We start from the raw sequence: 25,363 nt of genomic DNA, 5'->3' as shown, positions 1-25,363 counted from the left end.
CTTACTATCTGCCAGGGACTATATTAAGTAAAAATACACCCCCAATAACACTATAGAATAACCCGAAAGTAGTTTCTGCACCATTCCCATCGCAGCAGAGGGAATTTGCAGTGAAGCTCAGGGGTGCTCCTCACCTGCATAGGCCTCTTCCAAGGCCCTGTCTCTAATTTTGTATTTATAGTTTTGCATGTTTTTCCTTTAAAGGGCCACTATATTTCAGCTCCAATATCCCTTGCTACCTGACTGCCACCTGCACGCAAAGTCTGTAACAGAGCTCACCTGGTAAAGAAAAATAACAGGAGAAAAGATCTGCATTAGCCATTTGCCTCTTAGAGATTAGGACACTGAGATATGGAGATATACAGCGATATACAGATAGTAAGTTATTCAGTCATACCATCAGTGTATCTCAAGAGCCGGGATTTGCACCCTAGTCATCTGACCCCACATCCCACACCCTTAATCACTAGGCTGTACTGCCTTCCTTCAGCTTGCAGTGTTATTTCCATTATAAACTAGTTTTGGAATGTGTTTATAGTAGACCAGGTAAGGCATCTTGGGGGGAAAAAATTAATCCACCTACATACACCCATACAGAGTTAAGTAGCCACATGAGAGTTTAAAGATAAAGCAAACCCAGTTCTGCCAGATGGGAGACCAGGTTCAGGCTGCTGGCTCCCACTTTACCTCCAACTGTGGGCCAAAAAGGACCAGAAGAGGGAGGAGGAAATTTATGAAACCGAGAGCCATGTTCAGCAATGGAAACCAACCTTGTGAGTGCTCCTTATGAATGAGAAGGTAGAATAAGCCCAATGTAGAGTGAAAATGGTGGTGAGGGTAGAGGGAAGGGCCAGAAGGTAGAAGTAGAGATACAGATTGAGGTTGATAGTGCTGATGGCAAATTCTTCTTCCCCTCTTACTCTCCTGTGGGAACCTAAAACTGGGAGTGGCAATCATAGTCAGTTAGCCAAACTGGGGCCAGAACTAGAATATACCTCTTCATTTTAATGTTGGAAGTTTGACCAACATTAAAGGCTTACAGGTTTGTAGAGAAATAAAAGCTCTGCAATATGGGACATTTGCTGTGCATTAACACACACACACACACACACACACACACACACACACACTGCATGAGCATGAACCTCCCAGACCTAGAACATTACCCATTACATTGATTTCATGGAGCTAGAAAGCAAGAAGCAAGAGTATCAGCTGGAAACAACTGCATTAAGATAGGAATAGCGCCTGGATCTAGCTGGAGTGGAAGTCAGAGGAGGTAGTGTGTAACTGTGTATTTCCTGTATTCCTCACTCCCTGACCAAGAAAGGAAATAAAATATAAAGGTGTTTGCTCTGAGACATGAACAGTGCCTCCAGTGGAGGGACTGAGAACACCTCCAAGGGAGGAGTGGACCACTGAAAGGGAAAATAGAACAACAGAACCCCGATTAAGGTACACATGCATTTCTTCTCTCCTCCCCTGTCTTCTCATTCCCTCTCCACTCATTTTTTTCTCTTCTGTCTCATGCACACATGCACATGTGTGTGCACACACACACCCTATGAGAAACATAAGCCAAGGTTTAGGCTTTTGTTCAAGGTAAATGTCACTAACCAAGGCAATCCACTGTACCAAGAAATAAAGATGAGCTTAAAGGGAAAATTAATTAGATCTCCAAGGAAGGTGAGCATTTTGAAATAAAGATAACAAACTCAGAGGACAACAGAAGTTAACAATTTCAAAGATAGGGACACCTGGGCAGCTCAGTTGGTCAAGTATCAGACTCTTGGTTTCAGCTCAGGTCATGATCCCAGGCTTGTGGGATCAAGCCCTGCATCAGGCTCCACACTGAGCATGCAGCCTGCTTGCAATTCTGTCTCCCTCTGCCCCTCTTCCCTGCTCACGCACATGCTCTTTCTCTAAAATAAAATTTTTAAAAAAATTAAAAAAAAAAAAACAATTTCAAAGACAAAGAAAATTCTAAATGTTTCCAGAGGCAAAAAGAAAATATAAAAATAAAAAAAGGAAATAAAAGTAATCACCTTCAAAATCAGGAATCACAGAGGGATTAGACTTTTCAACTGCAATACTGGTTAGAAAACATTGGAGCTATATCTTCAGAGTTCAGAAGGAGAATGCATTTAAACCTAGAATCTTACTTCTAGCCAAATTATATTTTCAATGTGAGAAGAAATAAATATTACAGAAAGTTTACCATACATCCTCTTTGAAATAACTATTATAGCCCAAACTCCAGAGGAAAAAAGAGACAAATTCAGGAGCAGACAGTGAGATAAATATGAAAGAGTAAAGAATTGTGTACTTTAATTGTTTAAATGAGCCATTACTACAAATAACCCCACTTGACCAATATGAATCTGGAATAAAAATGCTAAATCATACAAATAGGAGCTTGGCGTGCAGATGTAGGTAAAAATGTGTTAAGAACCAGTTAAGATTATCTGTTTGGGGAAAAGACTGAGATATTGATAAACTTTAGATAGTTGTTCTACTTTAGTAACTTTGAAGTAACTGCCAGGAGAGTAAAAGTAGAATGAGTGACTTTCTCCTTTTTTTTTTAAAGTAAGCTTTTTTAAGTAGGGCTTGCACCCCAGCCTCATGACCTGGAGATCAAGACCTGACCTGAGATCAAGAGTTGGATGCTTAACCAACTGAGCCATCCAGGTGCTCCTAGAATGAGTAACTTTCAGAACAGAGGAAGCAAATTTGATTACCCAATAAAGGAAAGGAAAGGAGAAAAAGAAACGAAAGTCAGGAAGAAAGCATGGTGCTTCTTTCTAGCTTCCCTCATGGTTTTGTATCTAGGCAGTTACTTTGGAAAGAATCCCAAAGAATAGGAGTAGGGGACTGGCAAGAGTGACACTGAGAGGAGGGAAAACCAATTTAACAGAGTCCATTTAAGACTGCTTTATCAAGTCAATCACAATGGTGGGCAACTGGGGCTCAATCCACTAGGGTCTTCTGAGAAGCCAGACAGAATGCACGTTAGAATTATCTACTCAAAGGATAGAAGAGAGGAATATTTATCTTCCAGCTCCTATGCTTCATTGATCAAGGGTTGTCCATGGTTGTTAATTCATCTGCACTTCTTGGTTCACCCATCTGTCACATTGGTGAAAGGTTCTTGCAGGTGTCCCAGGCAGTGGTGGTAAAGTCTTGGAGTACAAAGCAAGAGATCCATAGTGCAGCTGAGACAATGTACTGTCAGGTTATATCTGTACACAGGTGGTGACTTCAACAAAGCCTGGAGTAAAATGATAAGCTGAAAGATGACAGCAATAATTGTAATGATAAGCCTTATAAAGGGGTTCAATGCATCAGGTTAAAGAAATGCAGTGCTATGTTATTTAAAGGATGCATACAAAAATATTAATACACTGAGCTTCCAAAGACCTGACAATCTATATTCTCTGACTTTAATGAAATAAAATTAGAACTGAAAAACAAGGTTCTTGGGGGAAACTCCTGCTTTTATTATGTCTTCTTCTTCTACATTTTTTTCTTTTGGGGGAGGGTATAGTAAATTTGGTTATCTGAATGAGTCCTGTTGAAAACAACTAAACATATTGAATAAATTTGTTAAGTTTTTAAATTTATTTTGAGAAAGGGAGAGAGAGAACAGGCAAGCAAGAGAGGAGCAGAGGGAGAGGGAGAGAGAGAATACCAAGCAGGCCCCACACTGTCAGCTCAGAGCCTGATGTGGGGCTCGATCCCACAAACCATGAGATCATGACCTGAGCTGAAATTAAGAGTCAGACACTTAACTGACTGAGCCACTTAGGTGCCCCCTGGAGAATTTTTAAAAATCTTCCTAAAACTAACAAAGAGCCAACAAGATTTTAAGGAGTTACCAGGAGTTACCAAACCCTGAAGGGGACAAAGGAACCTAAAGAGGTAAGCCAATATAGTGTCCTCTTTGGGCCTGAAAGTGTTGCCAATCCCAGTATATTTAAACTTCCATTCTGATAACTTCATTTGAGAAAAAAAAGCCCAGCATCACACAAGGTGAAGAATCTAAATACTATAGACACTTTCCATAATGATCTGGGCTCTCAAAAAGTTACATTCTGAGACTAAGTGTTAACTAGAAATGAACCAGCACTTATGGGGTATTACGGTATACATTTCCATCATTAACATAGACCCAGGGTCCTTAAGTCTTTTTTTTGGGGGGGGGGGACCTTAAGTCTTAAACATGGATAAAGGTGTCCCTGATATGGTAATATAATTAAAGTAATATCTCTAGGTATTTGGCAGAAACCAATTTGAAACTTCTGGAAAAAAGTAACTTTATGCAAGATCTCAGAATATCCTCGTAATATTTTTGAAAGTACAATGGCTATAAGGCAGCCCAAAATAACCAAGTTAATAAACAAAACACTATAAATGAGAACTGGGAAAAGCAATAGACAAAAGAAACAGATCTGCAAATGTTCAGATACCAGAATTATCAGTCAAAGACTGTAAAATAATTATGTTTAAATAAATAAAGACAAATTTGGAGGGAAAGTTTGCAAGGAAAAAGAACCTATAAAGATTAATAAATCATATTTAAAAGGAAGCGAATTAAGCCTCTAAAACAGAAAAATACAATGTCCCAAATTAAGAACTCAGTGGATAGGTTAAGCAGTAGATTACATTCAGCTAGGAAGATAAGTAAGGAGAAAATATCCAGAATACAGCATTGGGAGATAATAAAATAGAATATATGAAAGAGGGTTATATTTTTATTTATTTATTTATTTATTTATTCATTCAATATATGAAATTTATTGTCAAAGTGGTTTCCATACAACACCCAGTGCTCATCCCAAAAGGTGCCCCCCTCAATACCCATCCCCCACCCTCCCCTCCCTCCCACTCCCCATCAACCCTCAGTTTGTTCTCAGTTTTTAAGAGTCTCTTATGCTTTGGCTCTCTCCCACTCTAACCTCTTTTTTTTTTTTCCTTCCCCTCCCCCATGGGTTTCTGTTAAGTTTCTCAGGATCCACATAAGAGTGAAACCATATGGTATCTGTCTTTCTCTGTATGGCTTATTTCACTTAGCATCACACTCTCCAGTTCCATCCACGTTGCTACAAAGGGCCATATTTCGTTCTTTCTCATTGCCATGTAGTACTCCATTGTGTATATAAACCACGATTTCTTTATCCATTCATCAGTTGATGGACATTTAGGCTCTTTCCATAATTTGGCTCTTGTTGAGAGTGCTTCTCTAAAGAAGACATCCGGATGGCCAACAGGCACATGAAAAGATGCTCAACGTCGCTCCTTATCAGGGAAATACAAATCAAAACCACACTCAGATATCACCTCACGCCAGTCAGAGTGGCCAAAGTGTTCTCAGTTTTTAAGAGTGAGGGTTATATTTTTAAAGGATAAAATAAGAAGGGTTGACATAGCAAATAGGTGTCTTAGAAAGAAAGAAAGGAGAGACCAATACTTTAAAAGATAATGGCTGAAAATTCTACAAAGACATACATTATTCTATAAATTCAAGAAACTCAAATAGCCAACAGGCAAGTATAGCTGATTTCTGTACAGCAATAATGCAAGCTAAAAGTAAGTAGAATGGCATCTTTATTGTGCTGAAAAAGAACAGTCAAATTATATTCAGTAGCAATATTTTTCAAGAATAAAGAGATTCTGTGAAAAAAAAAGAAAGCATTTACTACCAATATACTCAGAGCAAAAATTCTAAAGCATCTACGAAAGAAATGAATAATGAAGAAAATGACAAATACTTAGGTCACCTATATAAACAATGGGTAATGTAAAACAATAGAAATAATGTCATGCAAGGTTTAAAAAAGTATATATATTTTCTGTAATGGTGAATCTGGTAATTCCAATCAACGCACCTGCTGAGAACAGCTAGGAAAGCTATATTGGAGAGCCTAAGAAGAATTACAGCACCAGGGTTCAGGAAAAGAAAAAAACAAACATGGGACAGCTGATATTTGGGACATCTATCGATTCCGGAAGAATCAACTGATAGGCTAAAAGATGAACTGAGCTTTTCACAGACTCATAGGGTTAGCAGGACAAAAACTAGACTGCAGGGCCAATTAAGCAGTAATCTGGGACTTGTAACACTCCCTGCTTCAAGTGGCATCCCCAAATACTGCACTCCAGGAGTAAATGTGAACTAAAATAGAACAGTCAGCTTCAAATCACCTCAATAACTGGATTAAACTAAAATATTCTGGGTCACTAATGCACCTAGACACCTAGACAAGAGTAAATCCTCTCTGGAGGAAAAACAGCGTCATGCTGATCCTCAAAATATTTCTACAGTTCTTCATATTCAATTCTAGTATCAAGCTAAACAAAACCCAGGCATACTAGTAAACATCCCCAAATAGTAAGAGAAATAATAGTTAAAAGAAAGAGATATACAAGGATAAAGATGTTATCAGATAATGGTAGTTAAAATAATGCCTAATATCTTCAGAGAACTAAAAGCAAGATTTAGAATTTTGGCAGGGAACTAAAAACTATACAAAAGAGCTGAAAAGAAAGTCTAGAACTAAAAAGTACAATAACTGAAATTAATGATACGATGGATTGCTTTCAAGGCAGATTACACATGGCTCAAGAGAGAATTAATGAACCAGAAAACAGATCACAAGAAAATATCCAAACTGAAGGACAAAGAGAAGAAAGTTTAGAAAATAGAGGAAACAGTGTAAAAGAAGAGAATAAAGAATAAACAATAAAATAAGTATATGGATAAATAAATTATAAATAAAATAGACTGCATAAAACATAATGCCTTTTGAATAAATGTGTGAATATACATACAAATATATGCATATGTATGTATGTATACATGCATGCATGCTTACATATATATGCATATACCTACATGCATGTATACCATATACATATGCATGTGTATATATGTTGAGTGTCTTCTGTGAGACTCTTATCCACTCTACTGGGTTGTCTCTGAACAAATTAAGGAAAATATCATGAAGATATTTTCAAAAATATTTAGGACTGAATGAAAAGGCTTACTAAAAAGGAGGAAGATGTAAATAAATAATATACTAAACAAAAAGTGAAACTAGCCAAAAGAATAACATATTTTTAAAAAATTAATGAAAGCACATCATAAACTACAAGTTAGTAAATCTGAAAACTTGATGAAATGAAAACAAATATTGAAGAAAGAGAACATTTTGAAATTTACCAAGGTGAAAGAAAACTTTAACAGACCAAAAGGTACCAAGGAAATTTAATCAATTATTGAAAAAAAAAAGTTTACAAGTGGCCATGTCTGGGCTGTTTTACAGATAAGGTCCACAAGAAACCCATACCCTCCAATTACTGGTAAAGCTAACCAATTAATGTTATAATGCTAGTACAGTCTTCATACCAGATTTGAAAAGGATAGACAGAGAAAAGGAGATTATGGGTTAATTTTATATATAAACAAAGATGCAAAAATACTAAACAAAAAAGTAATTAAACCCAACATGCTATAAATAACAATAGTAACAACAAAACATCATGATCAAGTAAGGTTTATACCAGGAAGGTAAAGTCTAGAAGAGAGAAGTCATATAACTAACTCAATAAACTTTAAAAAAGAGTTTGATAAAATCGAACAACTATCTATGATAAAAAGCTCTTAAGAAGAAAAAAAAAAATTAGAGAGGGAGGGAGCCAAACCATAAGAGACTCTTAAAAACTGAGAATAAACTAAGGGTTGATGGGGGGGTGAGAGGGAGGGGAAAGTGGGTGATGGGCATCGAGGAGGGCACCTGTTGGGATGAGTACTGGGTGTTGTATGGAAACCGATTTGACAATAAATTTCATATTAAAAAATAATAAAGAAAACTAATAAAAATTTAAAGAAAATAAAAGTAGGAATGGAAGGGAATTCTTTTACTCTGATAAGGGAAATATATAGCAAGATTCATATTAATGGAGAAATTTTAGAAGAGTTCCTTTTACATTTAGAAACGAGATAAAGATCCTATTATTGACATAGAACACTGTATGTCCTGGACAATAGAAGACAAGCCCTAAACTAAATAAATTAAATAAATAAAAAAGAAATGAGTAAAATATGAGATTTATATACAAAAATTTGTAGTGTTCCTCTAACAGAAAATAAGATACCGCAACAGTAATAAAAACATTAATAAGTTTCCCTACATAAACCAACAATGAATGCAAAAGAAAAATCTATTCTTTAAAATTCTTTAAAGGTCACAAGGTTACAACATTCTATTAAAGGTTATAAATAATGGAGGGATATACCATGTTTGATTGGTATATGATTGGAATGACTCATGCAGAAGTGGGAAGGAAGTAAGTTGTTCTAAATATAAGAACATGGAATCTAAAAACAACATGAGTAAAAAATAAACAGATGTAAATTTATACAATGTATGTAAAATTTATAAACAAAAACTATATTATATATTTTTTAAGATATATGGGTGTGTGTGCACACATACATACATTCCTAATATGAATTCTATTTCTTAGTCATATGTGTTTTTATATATATCCATATATTCTATTTTAAGAACAAACATTAAAGACCGAGGGAAGCTTATTATTGCTTTCACAAGTGCCTTAAATGGTAACTTAGGCTGGTCCTGAAAGACTTAATCTCTCTAAATACTTAGCTTAGTTTACTCAGGGTTAGAAGAGATGATGCTGGCATACTCACTAAGTTAGAATGATAATAAAAATCTTCCAAACACATTTACAGTGTAATATCATACCTCTGCTTGGGTATATTAATGCAATATCCCTTGATGGCTAATGGACACTGGGCACTCTGAGGCTCAGTCTTCTATTTGAGATGATGTACTACTCAGTAATTCGATTACCAGTAATGGGACTCAGCCATGAGAAGGAATCTGATTTCATCTCTGAGGTGGAAAGAAGCAAGCAACAGGCAGATTCCAACACAAGTTGTGTTTTGTTTTCAAAGTAGATATTTTGATGAGGTATATGGGTCACCTGGCAGCTCCTATTCATCGCTCAATTTCTAATCTCCTTGCTGTGCCCATGCACAGCACAAATCAGACCATTCCCGTGCCTTGAGGGGTTCTCTGCTCTCTTAGAGGCCCAAATCACCTACCTCTGGCACAGAATTATAATCATTGCTTTCCAATACTTGACCAATGGTTCTTTAGAAAGAAAGATTAGGAGTCCTAAAGAAATTGTTCTGATCTTGAACAGTCTTTGAACTTCTAAATGCTCTGAGAGTTAGCCCCTGGGGCACAGTGGAAGCCCTCTCCCCAATCTCTGTGCCCCACATTCTTAATCTTCTCCTTAGGGTGTGTCTCAGACTTTTTCTTAGACTTCCATGTATGTAACAGGGTAAGGATGGCTCTCAGAGACGGTAAAAGCAGCAGATGTCTCAGCATCCATTAGCAGCTATAAAACATGGTCAGAAGCATTTCATGCCCCAAATTTATGTTCTTAAACATCACTGATTACAACTTCTAGATCATTTTTGAGACTAGGTGAATCTATGATACTAAATAGTGCTGTTACTTATGTGAGTCATCCTGTATAAAAGAAAGAAATGTTATGATTTTTTAATTATTTCTTACATTATCCACTACTGTATTTGTTCACCTCATGTGATGTCATTGTTGTTAATTAGTGTTATTGTAACTTTGATTTCAGCTTACATCTGAGCAGAGTCTGGGCTAACTCTGGATTTAAGAGAATTAAAGGGCCTTTAAAAATAGTTAATTTATTTCCTGATGTCTAAGAGGAAATGTAGTGTTACAGCAGGGTGTAAAGACAGCTGTTTCATATGGGTCTGGAAAACAGTGCTCTTTGTTCTCTGTGAGAATTTAAATATAGTGATATCATGGGATGCTTGAAAGAAAGATTAGGAGTGGTATCACTCCTAGGAGTTTTCTGGGTGATTTGTCATTTCACAATGTGATATTTTGTCCAAATGTTGTCAGTTTTCAAGATTAAAGTAATCTTATTAAAAATAGCTTAACGTTCTTTGGTCAGATATACCCTCCCTATGTGATACTTATGGGAGTATCATATATTCCACATTCTGATGTTGGGCTACTCCATTCTGTTGTGATTTTTCTCTTGATCTCATCCTACACTAGGCCAGTGGTTTTCAAAGTGTGGTTCCTTGGGCCAGCAGCATTGGTATCACATGAGAACTTGTAAAAATTCAAGTTCTCAGGCCCTACACCAGAACTATTGGATCAGAAGCTCTGGAGTTGGGAGTCCAGCAGTCTCCAGTTTGTGAGAGAAACTCCAGGTGATCTGATGCACGCTAGTTTGAGAGCCTTCTCCCTTGGTCAATTCTACCCTCAACATGTAGCACCATGGATGTACTTTCATGGTAGCACCACATAAATTAGCCCAATTTTCTGATGCTAGGTCGTTGCATTTTGTTGTAATATTCCCTGTGGGTTTATAAGGCGAGTTCATACCCTGAAGTTACAATTTCTTCAGAATGAAATGGACAGGTCTATTCCATGAACTGTAGAAAGAGGCAGATCCTGGGATAGGCAATGGGGACCTGGAAATGAAACCACCTGCCCCATGCAGAGGGATCTTGTGAGACCATTGTCAGCAGAGGTGGTGGCATAGAGGCCCAAGGAGAAAGGGGCCTGTGTGACAGTTCTTGGGTCACTGTCAGAACAAACCTGAGAAAATAGTGTAGAGGCCTAATTCAGGATGGGTGCTGCCGGCATGGTAGTGTTGGCAGTAGAGATCAATGTTATACCTAGAGGCTGGTGAAACTCAAATATGCATTCACACCTGCTGGACTGCCTACTTATCACAACTTCCTTTACCCCTACTTTGCTGACCTATAATTCTAACTCAGTGCCTGGTTCTCCCCTATCTCACACTGTGCTGACCTTTCCCTTGGCCCTCACATTACAATATATAAAAATCAATGAGATTTGAAAGGCAGGACATACTGTTTCACAGTTAAGACAAGGATACTGCAAAAACACATCGTATTAATTCTCATTCTTCCTCCATTTTTCTTATGACACTATAAACCAACACCCATGAAGTAATCAGAAACTGAAGAAAGCATAAATCTCACCTAAGAATTTTGAGAGGGATAATAAGGCCTTACCCTTCGCTGGTAAGAATTTAGGAAAGTGAGGCAAATTTCAGTTAGAGTTCCAGTCAACCTATTTAGCCTCTTTGGCTTTTCTTTGAAAGTTATACATTTATGTTTTAGGGGTTTTTTTAATTTTTTTTTTATTTTTATTTTTTTTTAAATTTTTTTTTTAACGTTTATTTATTTTTGAGACAGAGGGAGACAGGGCGTGAACAGGGGAGGGGCAGAGAGAGAGGGAGACACAGAATCTGAAACAGTCTCCAGGCTCTGAGCTGTCAGCACAGAGCCCCACGCGGGGCTCGAACTCACAGACCATGAGATCATGACCTGAGCCGAAGTCGGACGCTTAACCGACTGAGCCACCCAGGCGCCCCTAGGGTTTTTTTTTTTGTTTTTTGGTTTTTTTTTTTTTTTTTAACGTTTATTTATTTTTGAGACATAGAGAGACAGAGCATGAATGGGGGAAGGTCAGAGAGAGAGGGAGACACAGAATCTGAAACGGGCTCCAGGCTCTGAGCTGTCAGCACAGAGCCCGACGCGGGGCTTGAACTCACGGACCGTGAGATCATGACCTGAGCCGAAGTCGGACGCTCAACCGACTGAGCCACCCAGGCGCCCCCCTAGGGTTTTTTTTTTAATGATGATTTATTTTTGAGAGACAGCGCACAAGCAGGGGAGGCGCAGAGAGAGAGGGAGATAGAGGATCTGAAGTGGAATCCATGCTGACAGCAGTGAGCCTGACACAGGGCTTGAACCCACAAACCTCAAGATCATGACCTGAGCAGAAGTTGGATGCTCAACCAACTGAGTCACCCAGCTGACCCTACGTTTTACGTTTTTACAAAGAGAACAATTTCTTCTGTTTATCTTGAAATGAGGTCTTTATGGAATTTTGTTAAGAATCCTAAGGAGTTCAGAAACAAAACCAAATAAACCAACAACAAAACAATGTAAATGAACAACATAGCCTCAAATACGTGTTCCATCACTAGATTTTTATTCTAACTTCTTAATCTCCCATTCTCTTTAGATTCCAACAGACACTCCTAGACATTTCTTATGGGTTTTATATCCAGGCTGCCAAGATGAACATCTTATTTAAGACTTTCCTTGATTCTAATGCCAATCCAGTCATTTCAATCATTTCAGCTTTCCCTCAGGGAATATCCAGAGTGGAGTTGCCATTTAGGCACCAAGAGTAACAGCTCTGATTTAGCAGCCATTTAGGCACCATTTAGGCACCAAGAGTAACTCCACCAGAGTGGAGTTGCCATTTAGGCACCAAGAGTAACAGCGTGATTTAGCAGCTAAATCACAGGGGAACAGCTTGTGGTCCTTCCAAACATTTTCACAGAACATCTTTTATTATAACAAATTTAGCTTTCTTTGCATAACTGAAAGTGATTGCATTGGTTAATAGACCTTTTTGAGTTGTCCTTATGTAAAATTTGGACATGTCCCTAAATTTCTACATGGAGCAGGAACTATGTTATCAGAAGAGTTTAGTGACAGATATACTGGATTATCAGTAAGGACAGCTGGCTTTGTTACTTAACTTCTCTAGGCCCCACTTCTTCATCCATAAAATGAATGAACTGAACTCTGATCTTAAATAATATTTAGTAGCCTTTAAAGTCTAGTCCAGACATAAATATTGTTGATGCTATAAAACTCAATTTGATCTGTTCTTTTGCATTACCTCACATTGTCTGGTTGAGTTTCTTTGCACAGAATAGTAATAAATGCTACTGGATGACTCTTAGACTATGTTTCCAAAACTGTGTCCTGGCATTGCTTTCTTGAGACACCCACGCCTGACTTTGTATGACTCCACTCTTTCAGCAACGCACTTCTGGAACAAGAAGTACTCAGCTGGTGAAGGATGAGGCTGGACATCATCCTGAAATCAAATAGACTCATCTAAATAGCCTACGTCTATTGGCAAACCAGCCCAATTCCATAGTTCTCAAACTAAAATAAAAATCCATTTCACTTCCTTCTCTGGCTTGAAGTCCCGAGGCCAAGTACATCGGGATGAATAAGGCAAAACCAGAAAACAACTTCCATGAAAACTTGTTTCAAATAATTGCTTATTTTATGCCAGATGTTCTGTCATATACTTTAAATATTTTTTTATTCTCTTAACAACTCAGTGAAGTAAGTATTAGCATTCCTATTTTACAGGTGAAGACATAATCTCAGAGCAATTTGGTGACTTGTCAAAGATCATGCCCCTAGTAAATGATAGAATCGATTGGAACCCAGGTCAGTTTGGATGCTCTTTCCACTATATCATCCTGCTTCTCACATTTTAGATATTGACCAAGAAACATATAATATTAGAATACAGAAGCATAATAGCATAGACATTTGAGTAAAAAGAACATTATTCCATATAAATATGGCCTTTCCTTTCAGTACACCTAGATGTGGCCCACACAGCTGCCAAAGATTACTTAGCAGTCTCTAATTTCAACCCTTCCCTCTCCAGCTTATGTTTCTTGCTGGCAGAATAGTAGGATCTAGGAATAGAATCTCCTCAGTTGGGTGAATTTAAGCTGTTCCTCAGTGATGGTCACCACTTAACATTACCACAACAAAAAACACACCTCTTGAGTTGCTAGACAATCATTTACCCTAAATGCTAACGAAAAAAGATATTTTGGTTAGTTAGTTAGTTTAGTTATTTAGTTTAGTCCCTGGTTGTTGTTTTTTTTGGGGGGGGGATCAGACAGAGACAAAGAATGTAGTCACTTCAAAGCATTTTGTTGAACCAGTTACATTTCCTGGACATGTAGAATGATGATACTGATTGCTATGAGGTACCTCAGTTGACTGTAAAGATAATTTGCTCACACAAGAATTAATCTAGATCCAAGAGATAAAGACGTTATGGCTGCCAAATTCAGAGTCATCCAGGAGTGTAGAAGATAAGTGATAAGGAGAGAGGACAGAAACTTTTAAAGATACCAATGTCTAAGGGCTTAAACAAAAATTAAGAACAGAGAAGTAGGATAGGGCAAAGAGAGGTCTGACAATCAGATTTAGGATTAGGATGAATATTGGCACAGATGAATAATGGCACAGATGGTTAGAAATGCAGGAAGGGGGCACCTGGGTGGATTCATCGGTTAAACGTCCGACTTTCCCTGAGGTCATGATCTTGTGGTTCTTGAGTTCAACCCTGTGTCGGGCTCCGTGTGGACAGCTCAGAGCCTGGAGCTTGCTTCAGATTCTGTGCCTCCCTCTCTCTCTCTGCCCCTGCCCTGCTTGTGCTGTTTCTCCCTCTCTCAAAAATTAAACATAAATATTTAAAAAAGTTTAAAGAACATTAAAAAAAATGTAGGAAGGAGTTTTTTCTAGGGTAGGAACTACAGGAACTCAGTAAAACTGAATATGTTTTATAAGACTGAGAATCTATATTGGAATATGTGTCACTCCAGTGACAAAATTTTCAGATATCCTTGGATCTCATTGCCATTTGGGCTGCTCAGAACAGATACCATACAGGCATTAAGGCCAGTTAAGTTAAGCATAGTATAATTAAGTCCTAGTATGATGTATCTATAGTTTTAATTATTATAATATCTCATATTACATACCTCACAAACAAGAAACACAATGCATACTTGCTTATTTTGCCATGACTTAAAAAGTTGATAAGTCAGATGGTAATATTGTCACATAACATGAATATTACCATTATGTTCCATTGTTCCTACTACTGCTTCTTGCATCAGTTCTTTGTCATTCATTCCTGTCCTCATTCATTCATCAAATACTTATGTCCAGAACTTACTCTGTGCCAGGAAATCTGCAAGATGCTAGAGGAAGAGAGAGGAGTATGAGAAAGGCCCCATCACCAAGGAATTCTGTTCAGTGGGATAAACAGACTCTCAAACCCCAAACCTCAGTACAGGGTGACAGTGGTGGGCCAGAGGCACATTTGAAGTCTGTCAGGACTTTAGGGAACATTACAAAGAAGCCCTAATGGCCCAGCTGAGTTGGAAACAATGAATTTGTGCCAGTATCAACTCAACTTGCTGCTAGAGAAAAATAACAAAATATATCAACCCAAGTAAAGAAGCAAAGAAATCAAGTGGATTTGCTAGAAACCTAGAGATTTGCAAGGTTGTAGCACAGGAGAAAAAAAGAGATTGAGAGATTTAGGGTATTTTTCAATAAAGAGCTCAGTCTAAACTACCTAGGCAAGAAAGAAAGCTAAAAGTGGTTGGGAGAGTTTGTAGATCTCAATGAGATTTTAAGGACAGGAATAGTGAATTAGGCATTTTGGCTCAATATATCACTTAGCCAATAATTAGGGTATACATATAACTTATTTCTCAGACTGGGTGAAGGGGAGCACAAGAGATGATTAACAATTACTCCAGGCAGCAGGTGTATACTGTGATGACCCTAGGAGGCGTAGCTGCCCTGTCAGTAACCTTGTGCTCGACACTGTACGAGGCACTGGAGATACGGTGGAAAACAAGGCAGAAATGGGACCTGACTTCATGGAGTTTACATCATACATGAATTACAAACACTGAACTAGAAACTATAACTGTGTCTAGTGTTGCTAAAAAGACAGGTGAAAGTGCCACAGGGTTTATTAGACAGGAAACGACGCCCTCTCAGAGGCTGGCAAAGGGTCTCCTCCGGAGAGGACGTCTAAGCTGAGACTGCAAAGGTGAGTAGGAATTTGAAGGTAAAGATATGAGCGTGAGTGTCCAGGCAGAGGGAAGAACATTTACTAAGGCCTTAGGAGGGGAAAGAACATTACATTTGACTTCTAAATTCTAATATATACATTTTTTCAAATTCTTACGATCCTTTTTCTCATTGTTTTCTTCCCTTATGGTTTATATTCCATCCTTCATCCCTTTGAACATTTTAAACATTCTCTGTAAATTTCTCATCCAGGTTATTCTACTCTTCCAAGCTGTGGTTCCTATTTCTTTCACCAGCTGACCTTCATGCATAGTTTGTTTTATAGCATGGTTTATAAATTTTAACCATGAGCTAGTCATTAGAAGACAGGTCTCTGTGAGGAAGTGGTTTACAGGCTGCTTTTGTTTTGCTTCAACTTGAGCAAATTGGCTCCCTTTTTAGGTTAATTTCTCAGCTTCAGTTTCCTCCACTTAGGCCATGTGATTTCAAATTCTCCATCTGTGAATGGCACGGACCTTGGCGTTTGATTTCTTACAGGTGATGTCCTCTCCTCTGTGATCCTGGGATACTATAAACCCTCTTCTTGTTGTTCTGGGCTGATGGGCAGAGTTCCCTTAGTCTTCATTTCAAAGTCAGTACAACCTTTTGTGATTCCCAGGTTTATCTAAATAGCTCAAACTTTCCTCTTAGGTCCCAGAACATGGAACCTTCTTCCAGGGGACTTCTTAGAACCAATTCCAGCTCTTAAGGCCCGTATCTGGTTGCAACAATTCTATGATGTGTGTGGGGCATGAGGTTCTGCTTAGCACTCTGACTTGGAGTTCTGTCTTTAATTCTGATTTAATTCTGAGAACTCTTTCTTGGCTTCAAGCTCAGCAATATAAAGAAGTTTTAAGTGATAATATATTTTCCATATTTAGAGCAGAAGAGTGAAGAATTCTTTCATATCAGCTCATGTTACAACATGATAAATTTGGGAAACTTTTAAAAAACATATTCATTCATTCAAGAAATATTTATGGAGCATCTGTGATGTTCTAACCAGAACTGAGGGGTAGAGGGTAAAGGTAGAGGGGCATGAGTTAAGATTGAAGAGTGACATGAAGTATGAAAATCATGTTAATAATCTGGATTTTTTTTTCAAAGCAAATGAGCAGCTACTGAAAAACTTTAAGATAGGTTTGCATTTTGAAAATGCAGAATAGAGAATGGATTAGAGCCCAAAAAAGAGTAGTGTGTGTCTGTGGGTGGGGGAAATGTATGGTAGTCCAGCAGGAGATGATGGTGACTTGAACCAGGCAGGGAGGGTAGGTAAAAGTGAATGAACTTAGGAGACTTTCAGTAGTGAATTTAGTTAATACTTGCATCCAGACTTAACTGGGGAAGGGATAGGGATGAGTCAAAGATTACTCCCAGGTGCTTGGCTTGAGTAGTTGTTAATACCATTTAATGAAATAACACAAGAAGGAACAAAGTTGATCCCAAGTTTGTTTTGGGGCATGTTGAGTTTAAGGCAGCAGACAGCCTGGTGGAGATACCAAGTAAGCTGCAGGCTATCTGGGTTGGGGCTCAGAGCATAAATCTGAGCTGAAAATAAAAAAGAAACTGAATTGGGGGTGCCTGGGTGGCTCAGTCAGTTAAGTGTCCAACTCTTGATTTTGGTTTAGGTCATGATCTCACAGTTCATGAGTTCAAGCCCTGCATCAGGCTCTGTGCTGATGGTGCAGAGCCTGCTTGGGGTTCTCTCTGTCTCCCCTCTCCCTCTGCCCTTACCTGCTTGCTCTCTCTCTCAAAAATAAATAAATAAAATTTAAAAAATAAAAAAAAAGAAAACTGAATTGTTTGGGGTAGATGAAATTTTCTGAAGAGAGACAGTAGAGTAGAAGAAAGAGGGCTTGTGATCTACCTTGAGGGATTCTACTCACTTGACAGTTGGGTAGAGGTAAAGAGGAGCCAAGAAAAGAACAGCTGGAGGGAAGTATTATATGAAGGATGACTTTTTTCCCCTTAAGAAGGAACAGACTTGAGAATATTTATTAGCTGATGGGAAGGACACCAAAGAAGTTATTACAGAAAGACATTTGCCAACATAAAATTTCTGACAAACTGGAAGAGGATGGGGATTCAGAGCAGAGGTAAAGGATTGGCCTTTGATGGGGGGACAGCACTATAACAAGAGGGGAAAAGGCAGGACAGATATAGATGCAGATAGGTTTGTAAATTGATTTTTGAAAGGTTGTGGTAATTCTTCTTTGTGTTATTTTCTCTGTAAAGTAGAAGGTGAGTTCATCTGCTCAGTATAATGGGGTAGGTAGAAGGACAGAGGCTTGAGGAGACAGAGTTTAAGACAGAATGGACCATAAAGACACAGTGGGATTTCCAGGCAACATTGACAGCTCAGAAATCTTCCAGTTCATATGATTTTTCTCTGCTAGTGTTCTTCATCCTGAGCATAAACATAGAGGTGGGTACCTGGCTTTTCCAGGCTTGGGACTTTGCCAGACAGGTGCTAGAAAAGGACAATGAGTCACAGTAAGTTAGAATATTGACATGAAAGTGGCTAGTTAAGATGATGGATTATGGAATACAGACTGGACAAGGGAGGAAACAATATAGGAGGGAGAAGACGAGAAGATAATAGAAGAGTGCTATGGTCTGAATGTTTGTATAACCCCAAAATTCATAGATTAAAATCCTAACCCCCAAAGATATTGATATTAAGAAGTCAGACCGTAGCAGGTGCTCTTGTCATGAGGGTGGAATCCTCATGAATGGAATTAGTGCCCTTATAAAAGACGCTCCAGATAGATCCCTAGGGCCCTTCTGCCATGTGAGGACAGAGAGAGAAGGTGCTGGCTATGAACCCAGAAGACTGCTCATTCAGCTTTGCTGGCACTCTGATCTCAGACTTCTAGCTTTCATAACTGTGAGAAATAGTTTTCTGTTGTTTATAATCTACCCAGTCTGTAGTATTCTGTTATAGCAGCCCAAACAAACTAAAACAAATGGTCAATGGACTGAAAGTTGCAAGTGAAGTAGTGATAGATCCAAGCAAGTCAGCCAAAATGATCAGAGTCTATAAACTAAAAATGTGAAGTTTGTAGAAGTGGTTTCAAAGGTGGAAGACTTTCCAGGGATGAGTTCCAGAGTCTTACTCTGGGAATGGTATCTATATTAGTCAAGATAATATAAACTATCCTGCATTAAAAGATTAGTGCCAATCTCAGATACAAATATCAAATAAAACAAAGCTTTATTTATCATGCATGCTGCTTTTTTGAAACGCTTCCAGGTTTCTATGACAGAGGATAAGACTACACCAAGTTCTTAAATGCCTTGGTCTAGAAGCAAAACATGTGACTTCAGTTCACAATCCTTTGTCCAGAAGTCATCATATGGCTTCATCTATTTGCAAAGGGGCTGGGAGACTTGAAGGAGTGCATGGATATTAAATGAGAAATTAATGTTTCTCCATGGCTGCTGAGATGGATGGAGGTGAAGGTGATTACAAATAAAGTCATTATGGAAGGGCATCCTTGATGATTGTCAGAGTTGTAGGAGAAAGAAAAACTGAATGAGGTGCTATACCATTTAGTGAAAGGAAGTGTCATTGCAAGTTGGTAGATAAGAGCAATGAGAAGGAAGAGAGTTGAATGGTGAATCCAAACTTTTTAAGAAGAGAAGGATTTTGCCCTGGGTGGAAAAGCAAGTGTCTAGGAAAATGCATTTGGGAACAATAAAGAAATCTATCACTTCAGCAATAGGAATCCAGCTGTTCCACTAGACTGCAAGGGAATCAGGACTATTGCCCAATAAAGTCCTGTGGAGAGATAAGAATGGCCATATAGCCAGTCCTCATAAACACATATGGTTGTTTCTGTGATAAGAAATTACTTCTGACTATTAATTGATATTTTTTCGGGTATTTCTTTGTCTTTTGTGTTTAGCCCTAACTAGTTAGCTAGTTTTTGCTCATTGCCTCAGTGTGAGGATTGTAGCAAAGTGGAAAGCCAAGGGCCTTTAACACTACTCCTAAATTCTAGTCTACAAATGGCCCAAGCCATGAAAATAATGGAAAAGTGTGATGGGCAGAACAACAGCCCCCCACAACGTCCATGTCTTAACCCCTACAACTTGCAAATATGTTAGGTTATATGGAAAGGGGGAATTAAAATTACAGATGGACGATGGATGAATGGATAAAGCAGATGTAATATATATATATATATATATATATATATATATATATATATAATGGAGTATTACTTGGCAGTCAAAAAGAATGAAATCTTGCCATTTGCAACTACATGGATGGAACTAGAGGATATTATGGTAAGCGAAACTAGTCAGTCAGAAAAAGACAAATATCATATGACTTCCCTCATATGAGGACTGTAAGATACAAAACAGATGAACAGGGGTGCCTGGGTGGCTCGGTCGGTTGAGCATCCGACTTCGGCTCAGGTCATGATCTCACGCTCTGTGAGTTCGAGCCCCGCGTCGGGCTCTGTGCTGACAGCTCAGAGCCTGGAGCCCGTTTCAGATTCTGTATCTCCCTCTCTCTCTGCCCCTCCCCTGTTCATGCTCTGTCTCTCTGTCTCAAAAATAAATAAACGTTAAAAAAAAAATTAAAAAAAAAACAAAAAAAAACAGATGAACATAAGCAAAGGAAAGCAAAAAATAATATAAAAACAGGGAGGGGGACAAAAACATAAGAGACTCTTAAATATGGAGAACAAACAGAGGGTAACTGGTGGGGTTGTGGGAGAGGGCATGGGCTAAATGGGTATGGGGCATTAAGGAATCTACTCCTGAAATCAGTGTTGCACTATATGCCAACTAACTTGGATTTAAGTTTAAAAAAAAGATTACAGGTGGAATTAAGGAGACTTAAATCTATCCACAGGGTCTTTAAATGTGGAAGAGAGAAGCAGAGGAGTCAGTATCAGAGTTAGACAACACAAAAAGGCTTGACTGGCCATTGCTGGCTTTGAAGATTAAAGAGAGCTATGAACCAAGAAAGGTTAGTCATCTTTAGAAGATGGAAAAGGAAAAGAAATTCATTTTCCCTTAGAGTCCTCAGAGGGAGTATAGTCCTACTCACACCCTGCTTTTAGCCCAGGGAGACCTATTTTAGACTTGAACTCTAGAACTGTAAGATAAATTTCTATTGTTTTAAGCCACTAAATTTGTGGTGATATGTTACAATGGCAATAGCAAAACTAATACAAAAGCAAAGAAAAAGTTTTAAGAATTGGAAATTTAAGGAGGGAATTATCTGGGAAAAGGGAAGGGAGAACAACATCAGAGAAGAAGCAATGATAACATGGATATTTGTTAACAGCAGATAAAACAGCCTTGTACCCTGCTCTCTGGGCCAACATACAGGCAGGCAGCTAACTCCCTGAAATGGGGTTATACATATGATCTGTGCTTTATACGTGGTGAAAGTGCAGGGAGACAGCAAGACCACTAAGCAGAATGGCTATGTGCTGTGATAGTCTGAAGGTGTCTTAATTGGCCTCATTAAGAGTTCTTATTTTGGCCAATAGTACTTTGCCCTCTTTTCTCCAGTGCTATATCCTAATATTCTTTTTGTTTAGTGTGGTAATTTTGTCAACCTGTCTAGACTGAACTAAATTTCTTGAGTTTTCCTTTATTGTAGGTTAGGGTGAGCAACAAAAGCCGTTCTTGTGGGGAAATAAGGAGGGTGGCAGGAAAGCGGCAGCCATGTTGTAGTTCAACTATATTGTCACTTCTCTACTGGCTGGCTCTCTTTATTGGTGAGGCAGTGCCATAGTTGAAACTGGGTCACCCTCACCTAGATCCTCCTCAGCCTCCCTGAATCCTGAGGTGGGTGTTTAACTCCATGAAGAAAGAAGTGGCTTCTGCAGACCACCTACCCCATCAAGGTCAGAAGCAACAAGAACAAAGGTGTCAGACCACCTGTGAGGCTCCATCTCAAGCCGTAGGTTCTAGCTGGTTCTTGCTTTCTCCTACATCATATCTATCTTTTCTTCACAACTGCCTGCCTGTTGGACTTCAAGCTCCAACATGAGATAGGAAGACAATGGTTTACAGAAACTGCTTAACTAGTTCTCAAACTCCATAAGGTCAAATCCCTGTAATAAATCCCTTTGAATATGAGATAATGTACATGTATATATACACCCTGTTCCTCTGAATCCTTGAGTTTCCATCTTATTTGTTTCTGATGTTACCAAAAATTCTTTTCAATTTATGTGATTTGTAGGAATTATATTTAGTGCCTCTCATGGATTATTATCCATTATTATAAGTAATCATTTGTTTCTTACTTAAAGCTATCTATAAAATGCCTCTCCCTACTGCTCCTTCAACATCCCCCCCCCAAAGCCTTAAAAGGATCATTCAAAATACATAACTCAGATATAATGCTAATAAAGGAACCAGTCAGTGATCCATGAATAAATTATGAATAGTGACAGAAGGCAAGGCGATGTTTGTGATTCAGCTCAACAGACTTTGCTGGCAAGAAAACATCCTGTAATCAATCCTTTGATTCTGGAAAACAGAGTTCAAAATAAAAAATGAAGTAATCCTTTAAATACAGCCAGAAAACATAAAACAAACACTTGCAAACCTAGAATTCCACTCCTCTTGACCCCTTTAAAAAATACTTAAGCTACGTGGAAAGAGTGGGGGATTTGAGAGTCAGACAGGCCTGGGTTTCAATCATGGTCCTGGCATTCCATATTCTGTGGCTTTGAGCCAACAATTTAACTTTTAAGAAGCTCAGTTTTCTTACCTACAAAATGTCAGTAATAGTACCAGCCTCATAGGATTGCTGAAAAGATTAGAAATAATATGTAAAAGTTCTGGCACGTAAAAGGCACTTGGGGTGGGGGGTGCTACCTCCTATTACTAAACAGCTCAAATGGCACATGCATCCCCTTTGTTATCTCCTGGGTGCCTGGGTGGCTCAGTCAGTTAAGCATCTGACTCTTGATTTCAGCTCAGGTCATGATCTCACAGTTCGTGAGTTTGAGCCCCACATAGGTCTCTGCACTGACAGCATGGAGTCTGTTTGGGCTTCTCTCTGTCTCCTCTCTCTGCTTCTACCCCGCTCACACACTCTCTCTTTTTCCAAATAAATTTAAAAAACTTAAAAAAATTTTTTTAATTTATAAAAAATATATCTCTGAAAACGTCTTGGAAGATCCCTACAGATGGATGCAATATACTTTGGAATTGCTTTGGGACTCATCTCACCTTCCAGACCCAAGACCCACACCCACCAAACCTTTCCTACAGAGTCTAAGGTCACACTAAAGGATGTAGGAGTTCACCCTCTTCATAGCTGGGGGAGGATGGGAGCCCAGGCGGGAGCGTTGGAGAAGAGCATCAGAGAAAGCAATGCCCTAGTCCTTCAGCAGACAGCTGCTGCTTCCGTAGCTGCACTGGGTGCTCCGTCACACGACAGGAGACCACAAAAAGAGGTCAGGCCCTTCCTGGCCCAGTTTAGAGTGAGTGGGTGAGTAGATTGCTTTCCTCTCTGACTGCTTCCAACCGTTTTCCCACCTTCTTCTGTAGGTTCCCACGGTCAAACTACCAAGCCCAGGAATTCCCAAAGTGAAGATACACTGACAGCTGTGTTTGGAATCTATTTAACAGCATTTTAACAATTACACAGGGCCGAATCTGACCTTTAAATTACAGGAAATTTATCCCCAAAAGACTGAATGAAAAGGAAGAGATCACATAAATAAAAAATGTTCCCTAAATGAAATGAAATTATGGGTGAAGAAAGGAAAACATGCAAATAAAACATTATCCTATCACAGGCAATAGTTTAAAAAAACTCTGGGGCCAAGAATATAAATCTTTATTCTATAATACAAATCTTTATTCTATAATCTTAAACAGAATTCTCTTGTCCCCGACTTACACTATAAGGCATCCAAGACTATTTATTTTCTGATTCTTGCCACATGTATTACTACTATTTTAGCTTAGTAGAGTAGCGACTTCTTTTTTTAAACAGTAAACATTCATCTATTGCTCTGATAAGCCCATCTGTACTGTCTAAACACTTTTTACCTGTGGTTTAAAGTTTCTGTAGATGTGTGGCCCAAGAGAACACCACCTTTATGAATATAATGAATTATTATAGTCCTAAGAATGAAATATTGATAACATAGCATTTCTAGTACTTTTGCTTCTAGCAAAAAAGCCCAATATAAGTGAAATTTTATTCACAGAAGTTAGAATTAGACAACAGAACTCTGGTTTTAATAGCCAGTCCTCTCCTCTGATGAAATTCAAAAGTATGCCCAGATCAGATGAACAGTGTTCTTAAAAGGCTACTACTCTGGGTTGGCAAGGATTTGGGGTAAACAGTCACTTTTGAATATCCCTGTTACACATCCAAATCAATACGTCTTTCTGAAGAAAGATGGAAAAAGGATTCAAATTCTTAAAGATGTATTTATTGAAAATGTGTCTCTTTTTTCTTTCATTATTTTTTAAATGTTTTTATTTATTTTCAGAGAGAGAGAGAGAGAGAAAGAGACAAGAGTGTGAGCAAGGGAGGGACAGAGAGAGAGGGAGACACTCAATCTGAAGAAGGCTCTAGGCTCTGAGCTGTCAGCACAGAGCCTGACACAGGGCTCAGACTTGTGAACTGTGAGATCATGACCTAAGCCGAAGTCAGACACTCAACCTACTGAGCCACCCACGTGCCCAAAAATGTGTCTCTTTTAAAATATATATTCTTTATATATTTATATATAATATATGTATTTACAAAAAAGACATCAAGGATATGTTTTGCAATGTTATTATGACAGAAATTTGAAAGAACCTAAATGTCCTACAATAGAATATTAACTAAATTGCCAAATATTAATATGACATGATGCTATATAATCATTCACAATAACGTACAAAAATATTTAGTGATGGGAAAATATTCACATTGTAGTCAGTTAATTCGTTTACTTACTGAGTATATAAGCCAAAATGTTAACAGTATTTATTCATAAATGAAAAGGTTACGAGTGATTTTTGGTTTTAACCTTGTGCTGTCTATATTTTATAAATTTTCCATGATGAATATGCATTACACTGCATTCAAATTCTGTTAGGTATTAAAAACTATTCTAGGAACTCAGAATTTTTAGCATATTTATATTTGTGTTTATTAAATTTATTTCATAGCTTATGCAAAATTACAAAAACAAATTTATGGAATTTATTTATATTTATGTTTGTATTTATTATTAGAATCATGAAATTTCATATTTGAAAGGGATCACAGGGATATCGTGAATTCTAGAGACAAGCTTTGGTCTCTAGAAATTTAAAAGACATAACTTACATCATTGAATAGACTTTTAAAATCACTAATATAAATTATGACCTCTTTAGTCCTTAAAATGGTTCCACTTGGGCCACTTCTGATTTTTTTTTTAAATAAAAGGGGATAATCTCTCTACTAGTTTGATAAACTATCTTTTACTTTAAGAAACAGAGGAAACAGCTCTTTACTTTTGAAAGTAGGTCAGTTGTAACATATTTCAATACAGCTTAAAATTCTTT

General features: G+C 38.1%; 1 long non-coding RNA gene across 1 annotated transcript in view; it reads left to right on the top strand.

The window, feature by feature from the left end:
* The window catches only part of LOC122226394, a 41,640-nt gene that overhangs the window by 12,145 nt on the left and 4,132 nt on the right, over positions 1–25,363 (top strand). The window contains exon 2 of the long non-coding RNA XR_006205608.1: positions 20,691–20,807. This is a non-coding gene — a long non-coding RNA (uncharacterized LOC122226394). The remainder of the gene's footprint in view (positions 1–20,690; positions 20,808–25,363) is intronic.

Source organism: Panthera leo, chromosome C1, assembly GCF_018350215.1.
Source record: "Panthera leo isolate Ple1 chromosome C1, P.leo_Ple1_pat1.1, whole genome shotgun sequence".
Lineage (NCBI taxonomy): Eukaryota > Metazoa > Chordata > Mammalia > Carnivora > Felidae > Panthera > Panthera leo.
The sequence above is the reverse complement of the archived record's forward strand: the minus strand, read 5'-3'. Positions and strand labels throughout refer to the sequence as shown.